Raw genomic sequence first — 6,456 nt, 5'->3', positions numbered from 1 at the left:
ATTGCCAGTCACTTTCTGTATGAAAATGTCAGCATAATCCCCAAAGGTTGATGCATTTGGAGGTTTTCCTATTGCTCTTACTAAAGCCATCCCATCAATGATCGTGCATGTTCTCACAAGAGATGGACTTAGGCCCGTCTCTTTTGCACCAGCTTGTAGTATGGTGGCTAAGTCAGCTTTGCTAGTAGGTCTGAGCACTGACTCTGTTGTGGCAAGTGAAAGGGGGACTGCGCACAGTTCTTCTTGGAGAAGCCCATCTATGTTAACCTCTCTGCCACTGTCCATGGATACAATGATGCGATGGAAAATATCCCTGTCAGGCTTCACACACTTGGATTTGAGTTTTCCAAGTTTGCTGTCTGTTCTGTAAAGATTTGAGAATGTTTTGAGTTTTCTCTTAGTGAGGCTGTTATGGAAGTTTGTGTTCATTGTGCTCGTTCTTTTTTTTCACCAGCTCAGTTACCATTTGTTTCCCAGACTCTGCAGCATGTGTTAGGTCATTCAGTATATCTTCTGAAGCAACATCACCGGTTGTCAAAGACACCAACTCATACATATTCTCCAGTTGGAAGACATGGTATCTCTGGAATTGGTCTACAAGTTGAATGACATCCTCATTATCCCTTCTGAGTCTTGATGGAAGGCAGTCTTTGTGGTTGTCTTCGTCATCTTCTCCATCATGTGTGAGTCCAAACAGGGATCTAGTGTCCTGTGCTAAAGATGCACGTTCATTGTAGGTGATGGACCAACGGTTTCTAGCTGTCTCATTTCGAGTGATGCCTACCAATCCTCCAGCAACCTTTCCAGTTTTGTTGATGTGCTCAAGGCAAAGATCAAATGGCACCTTGTTGAAGCTATGTTTGGCCTCTTTGGCTACAAAATCGCCATCTAGGAAGCCCTGGTAGACCCGTGGTGCCGTTTGTGCCAGATGTTCCATGTCTGCTATGAATACAGCACCCCATCTTGTGTAGTGGGTGTGATCATATGCAGCAAACCAGGGCATCATGCTCTTGAAGGCCGACATGTAAAGCTTCCAGTCACCACATCTCAGTGCCCGTGTGAATGCCAGGAGAATAGACACAAGGTCCATGTATTGTCGCCAGAAGGTAAATGTTGGTTTGTCTTCATTAGCCTTGTCAAACTCAGCAAGGAGATCTTGAACCTCTCCAACTTTCAGAACAAGATCTTCATAGCATGCTGCAGCTGCCTCAATTTCTCCACATCGTATGTGTTCGTGATTATATTGCACATTTGCCCAAAATGACAGTAGGTAACATGGAAGAAAATGGAAGCACTTTGGAAAAAAAATCCGCTTTTACCACTTTTAAGAATATAGTGTTAAAATGGACAAAAAAAATAAATAATTCTAAGCTGACAACCTGGCTAGAACACATGTTGAGGGGTTAAATATTAATACTGGATAGGTTGTATGCTAGTACCAAAAAGTGTCCGACAAAGTTTTAATATCAGTTTTGGCCCCCTGACTACTATAGCAACATAAACTTACAGTAATTTTACAATAGGCCTACAACAGAAGAACTCACAAGATCTTGCAAGCCATAAAAATCATTTAAAAAAGTTATGCCAAATCTCCTGATGCAACCAAATCTGCATATGTTTAGCTGTTTTGCTTTTTCTCTCAATTTATAAACTATATAGATGGATGGATGGATAGATAGATAGATAAGGCTAAGGCTAAGTGTATGGCATGTATGTGTTTCTATTACACAATACTCCAGGATACTTATGTTTACACTTGGGGATGTCATATACTACCTCTTGCTCTGATAATTGTGGTTGTCAAGAGATCAAAGCAAAACTCCCTAATGTGCAGGTGTTGACTAATTAATTGTTTCCAGACTGCTTATTAGAGCCTCTCGCACATGCACATACAGTACACACACATACACATTCCTTACTGGACCTTAACACCAAATAGTCTTTTTATTGACCTATGAATATGATCCTTACCTGTAAAATACACATCTCCTCTTCACCTTTTTTCCTTCATGTAATGGCTGATGTTTAATCCCTTCGATTGTAATTGTTTTCACAGTGATCTGTGCTTTGAAGTGACCAGATGGATGGATGTGAAAGATTGGGGACTGAGCATGTGCATGTATTTTCCAGGTCATGCGCAACTTGTGCTTTCCATAGTTTCTTTGGACTGTTGTTTATATATTTACTCAATGTACAGGTGGTTGTTTGGAAATAGAGGATAATTTGAACCATTCTGAGATGTTTGTTGTTCTAGGAAGGGTTTTTTCATAATTGTTATAATTGTTTTTATCAAGGTAATTGATTCCATTAAGCGACACATGCTGCAGGAATATGTTATCATGATTTGCATGAGCTTTGAGTGGAAAGTAATCTGAGATAGGATTCTTATGTGGGTTTGTGATTGCTGTAACTCTCTTGGGGCTGTATGTCATTATGCGGATGTCCACATCAATTTAATGTCTTTTATAGACATTTACTCATGGGTCTCTGTGAGTTTGTGAGTGTGTGTGTGTTTGGATCTGCTCTTTTAATTAGCATGTCCTCCAAATTTACCCAGAGCATCTGCTCAGGCATTAGTTTACTGCAACTTCAAAATACCACAAACAACAATTTAAAGCACCCGCACAGAGGCAGCAAGTAAGGACTCTGATTGAGAGACAAGGGTTGACATTTTGTCCAACAGATCCATCTAGTGGCATTACCTTAAGATCTGGTCTCCATACATGGGAGATATGAGAACTGACCTGCAGCATGGAGCTGAAATCATGTCTTTGACATCAGTGAATGCCTGGGAGAAGTGTCAATACGTGGTCTGGACTAGAGGATGTGTGTTTGTACTGTGTATGTCTGATTACACAGGAACCAAATGGGTGTCAATGTGAACAAAACTGTCAGGAGAATGGTAAATCAAAAAGTACTGGACAGACGGACACCGTAGCTAAATTATTTTTATGCATTAGCAAAAACATAAAAAATAAAGAACTTGTGGTTGTGGAAAGTTGTGGAAATCTTTTACAACATATATTTTTACCTTTAAATAATGAAAGTATAATCAACTGACTTTTACTGGCTGTAATATACTGTATATCTTTTCCTGTAATATTTTACTTTTGAAGCATTTATTTATTTGGTAGTATACAAGAAACTTCAAATTTATATTATTTTGTTGCCTGATGCTTTAAGCAATTAGAGAACCAAAACAAAGAGGAAAATATAATTGTTTAATTTGTGATTTTTTAATAGAGCAAAGCAAATAAGAAAATGGTTAGAATGTTTAATAAGTAATTTAATATTTAATTAAAGTTTGCATTATAGACAAATCTATAATTCTTCACATTCCACACTGTACCTACAAATTACCTACACTAAATTGCCATATTGCCTGCACACAAATATAAATTATATATATATATATATGTATATGTTTAATTGGGCAGCCAGCTGATCTCGCAGTCTGGCCAGCTGAAAAAGTGCCCAAAATCCATCTAACAGCCAACAGACCAGCCCATTTCGTTTTTTCTTTTTGTGTGTGTACTCACACAGGATCATTCTAGCAGATGTACTTGAATATTATATGGTGCAACAATAAAATAAAAATAAATGGGAGAAAATGATGGGAAAAGATGTTGTGTTGCTTCAGGGCAATACAATGCAGTAGAGTGTTATACAATCTGTGGTTATTTAAAAAATCAAAAGTGTGTAGAAATAGAGGAAACTAGCAAAGTGATTTTATACCTTTGGTGATGTCTGTTTTTAACCTCACAGAATAATTAGGACATTGAATAACATGCAGTCAATCTGATCTTGTCATTAGGTTTAAGACTCATGGAAAGTTTAATGCCTCAGGATAGCATTTCACAATCGTCAGGCCCTGACCGCTGACAAATTGGTCATATTCATTAGCAGTTGCTTTTATCGACCTTGGAGTGTTTGACAAAATGATAGTTTCCATGGTAACTGATAGTGTTCCATAACCAAGAGCAAGACAGGTTGCAAGTGGACCACTCGTGTATATAAATGTAGGTTGTGAAAGGTTATACCATAGCTGATAACTGAGTTTGATTATGCCTTTATTATGATGCTTTTACCTCAAAGGGGTGATATAGAATAGTTAGATAGGGCTGTGCCAGATGGCACAGTCACTAATTTTTCTCATTAAATGAATGGCGTGTCACCCATCCCCACAATCAAACGCTCCTATGTTTGCATTCAGTGAGTTTCACCGTATCCATAGAAACAAGTCATTGGTGTTAGGCAGGGTGTTAGGAGCCCCCCTTATATCACATGTCTTTTAGAGTTTCACACTTCCAGAGTACACACACACACACCCACATGCACAAAAACTACAGGTAAGAGAAGGTGAAGGCTTTTTCTTAGTGTTCCCCATGAATGTTACAAACATGTGGAAAGGTCTTTTAATATCTGAAAACTAAATTATTCCTGCTGCTTTTTAAATAATGTTTTAACCATCATGTCCTTAACCCCATAAAGGCCTGTAAGAATCTACCTCTGTGTGTGTGTGTATGTGTGTGCGTGCGTGTGTGCGTGCGTGTGTGTATGCGTGCATAAGTGTGTGTGTGTGTGTGTGTGTGTGTGGATCATGTTTCGTCAACATTGTGGGTACATGATTAGTCTACAATGTCCCCACACATATAGTAAAACTTGAAAACACATTATAGGGATTAGCCAATGATCCTCATGAGGAAAACGGCTAAATAAACAAACTAAATAATGACATCATGAAAAACTAAAAACGCAGAAAGGTCTATGTGAGGGTTAGGTGTAGGGGAAAGATATAAGGGATAGAAATATCACCAGCTCAGTATAAAAACAATAGAAGTCTAATGAAAGTACCCACTTTGATAAAAAGCCAGCATTTTAATATATAGAACACAATTTGAGTTCTATATATTCTATAAAAAATCAAGAGGGAGTGCATGAAAAGAGAGAACACATATTTTGGAGGGGAAAGAGAAGGATTAAAACAGAAAAGGGAAGAAATTGGAAAGCAATGATGAAGCATGATGATTGACCTTCCATGGGGTAAGATACTTATGATACTCTCATCTGAACAGAAGGAGAGAGAGAGAGCGAGAGAGAGAGAGAGAGAGAGAGAGAGAGAGAGAGAGAGAGAGAGAGAGAGAGATTGACATGTACACTGGCCAAAACGTCAATAAGAAGCTATAAGATTCAGCCAATGAGATTGGAACTTATGGATGTAATTATCGATTGCTTTAGTTTAGACAGATGGTTTATAGGTGTGCACTTGTTTGGTGAGGAAATTGCATGGGGTTGGTAACTGAATGATTGGGTCTGATCTGGTTTGCTGCCACAGCATCTGTGAAATTACCTGTTTTTAACCTGGTTTCAATCACACTGGATCAGAGAGAGTATGTGCTTTGACATCATCGCCATTCAGTACTCAGAAATCAAGCATAATTAAACACATAGCTGTACATGATTACAGAATAAGGCAGGTTGGAATGATCTATGCTGTGATTCTTTTAATTTCAGCGCACCTGTATTATAATAACCCTAAATGGTTATAAAAATTTATTAAATAAAAAACATTCCTTAAAATGTCTTAAATTATATTTAATAGTTATATTTCTAACTATATCTATCCATGGGCAGCTCTAGGGTCAGTGGACATCCGGGGCTTAGCCAAGAGACATGTATGTATGCATCATAATACAAAGGATAACTTTAAAAGATGTTTAAAAGTTACATTGGCAAAGAGTACATTTTTAAATAAAGTAAATGTTTTGATATTGTTTGTTAAAGAATGCAAAACTTAAAATGTATGTCTGAGCATAAAATGAGTTGGACTGAAAACTTTTCAGATCTACCAACTGTATTATTCCACCACTATAGACAATCACACGCACACTTGTTGAAGCCAATTAGTTAAACATGGAGAAATGTCTTGCACAAATAGCATTAGCCTATGCATCCAGATCAGATGAAGTGAAAGGCGCGAATCACACAAGGATATCACGGAAATGGAGCGTTAATAGAACCACACACTGTGTGTGTGTGTGTGTGTGTGTGTGTGTGTGTGTGTGTGTGTGTGTGTGTGCGTGTGTGTGTGTGTGTGTGTGTGTGTGGCGTGTATTTATCACTTTGTGGGGACCAAATGTCTCCATAAGGATAGTAAAACCCGAAATTTTTGACCTTGTGGGGACATTTTGTCGGTCCGCATGAGGAAAACAGCTTATAAATCATACTAAATAATGTTTTTTGAAAATGTAAAAATGCAGAAAGTTTTCTGTGAGGGTTAGGTTTAGGGGTAGGGTTAGGTTTAGGGGATAGAATATAAAGTTTGTACAGTATAAAAACATTATGTCTATGGAAAGTCCCCATAAAACATGGAAACACTAAGTGTGTGTGTGTGTGTGTGTGTGTGTGTGTGTGTGTGTGTGTGTGTGTGTGTGTGTGTGTGTGTGTGTGTGTGTG

This window comes from Xyrauchen texanus, chromosome 21 (assembly GCF_025860055.1).
Source record: "Xyrauchen texanus isolate HMW12.3.18 chromosome 21, RBS_HiC_50CHRs, whole genome shotgun sequence".
Lineage (NCBI taxonomy): Eukaryota > Metazoa > Chordata > Actinopteri > Cypriniformes > Catostomidae > Xyrauchen > Xyrauchen texanus.
Note: the sequence above shows the minus strand (reverse complement) of the source record.